The 2,005-nt window shown below is 36.5% G+C and overlaps 1 long non-coding RNA gene across 1 annotated transcript; it reads right to left on the reverse strand.

The window, feature by feature from the left end:
* Window positions 1-545: 545 nt before the first annotated feature.
* LOC121039968 (uncharacterized) lies at window positions 546-1,454 on the reverse strand. Its single transcript, XR_005795065.1, has 2 exons — window positions 1,028-1,454; window positions 546-778 (listed from the first exon to the last, which is right to left on the reverse strand). It is a non-coding gene; the product is annotated as an uncharacterized LOC121039968 (long non-coding RNA).
* Between the last annotated feature and the right edge of the window lie 551 nt (window positions 1,455-2,005).

A 2,005-nucleotide genomic window follows, 5' to 3' on the forward strand; every position in this document is an offset into this window, starting at 1 on the left:
ACCCCTACAATATTTTTAAAATAATAATTTTATTGTACACAAACCATATTAGCACTAGTGGCCAGTGTAACTACATAAACAATAAATTAATACATAAAATTAAGTCTTCACACATTGAGATTTTTAAACTAAAATTCAGTTTATTAGTGGCATTATATGGCAATTCACATCATAATTTAAATGTTTTAACTACTGATGTTGGAAGTTCATAATTTGCTAGATGAACACATTACCTTTTTTTGGAATGATATAAAATATTGCTAATTTGTGCGATCAGAAGAGGAAGAAAATTCAAGGAATGTTTAGTTGTTTTTTTTTTTTAAGAAAATCCCTATTTACCCTCAAAAAAAATGTTTCCTAGATGTTCCATATTCTCTCCTTAGAAGGTAGATGTTATGCAATGTTAATCACAAAATATTAAAAATTGTAAATAACACTTTACGTTTTCTATGGAAAAGATACCAGATAAGTTTATTGGTTAATATTTTCTTTCATCTTGGTCACACCACTTAAGAATGCAGGGTGTTTTTATTTGTTTGTTTTTCTTTTTTGGTAAGGGGATAAAAGTGAATATAATTAGAGGCAAATTCTATAAAGATGATAATTTTAATTAAACTCTTCTGCTTTTGCAATACTTGGGGTAGAGGAGTAGTTAAAGTTTCCAGTAAAAATGGCAGCCAAAATTATTAGGTAAGTCATATGAAAAATTTTCTATCTGAATCAAATAGACACTCCTTACAGGAATTGAGGTGGTCCTATTTTAGTAGTACCCTTTCACCTGGTTTTTATTTTATTTTATTTTTTTTAATTTTTTTTTCAACGTTTTTTATTTATTTTTGGGACAGAGAGAGACAGAGCATGAACGGGGGAGGGGCAGAGAGAGAGGGAGACACAGAATCAGAAACAGGCTCCAGGCTCTGAGCCATCAGCCCAGAGCCCGACACGGGGCTCGAACTCACGGAGCGCGAGATCGTGACCTGGCTGAAGTCGGACGCTTAACCGACTGCGCCACCCAGGCGCCCCTCACCTGGTTTTTAAATATAATGTTAGAGTGCCAAAACAGATGATAGACGATGACACTGAACAACCTGAGTTCTAGGAGTTTTAGCAAATTTAGTCATTAAATATTTACATGCTGACTATATGCCAGGCAGAGTGAAATTTACTGGCATATGCTATCATGATAAGTAAAAACATTTTTATAGAGAGACTAGAAGGAATGGACAGGGACATATAGATTAGAAAGCCATCTGTCAGGAACGGGGTGACCAGCTGGATGTGGCTGACCCATCTGCTTATCTACCTGGTAAAAGGGTCATATTTAGAGCGATACAATCACAGGTGTTCACAGATGGATAGATGTAGTTTTAAATATTTCAACGTATATAGATAAGTGGATATAGAAAAATAAGCAATAAATTAACATCTATTTTTTTAATTAGAAGATTAGCATCCTAAACTGTGTCAGAACATATTTTTCCTGTTAATTCAAGATTTTAAAAAAATTTTCTTAATTTATTTTTTGAGAGAGAGAGAGAGAGAGAGCAGGGGAAGGGCAGAGAGAGAGGGAGACACAGAATCCAAAGCAGACTCCAGGCTCTGAGCTGTTGGCACACAGCCGGACACGGAGCTCAAACCCATGAACTGCAAGTCATGAGCTGAAGTCAGTTGCTTAACCGACTGAGCCACCCAGGCGACCCAGGAGAGTTTTATTATGCATTAAATACTTGCCATATACAAATTTTGAAGTTTGTCTTTAGGTGCCTTTTTGAAACAGCATCTAGTAAGTCTACTGAAGTGCCTTGAAACAGGAGAATTAGTGGTCTGTAGATCAACACATTATAAGCGAACTACATTCAGTTTCTGTAACACAAATGCTTTATTCAGTTGCTACAACAAACTGGGGATCCTAAAGGTCCCGGGGTAAGGTATGGTTACAACACTCTGGGGCGTGCAGTGTTTTCGCTCACATCGGAACTGGGGTCTGTGTGTGTGCTCAGCAGGA

Source organism: Herpailurus yagouaroundi, unplaced genomic scaffold (assembly GCF_014898765.1).
Source record: "Herpailurus yagouaroundi ecotype Mexico unplaced genomic scaffold, PumYag 181, whole genome shotgun sequence".
Taxonomy (NCBI): Eukaryota; Metazoa; Chordata; class Mammalia; order Carnivora; family Felidae; genus Herpailurus; species Herpailurus yagouaroundi.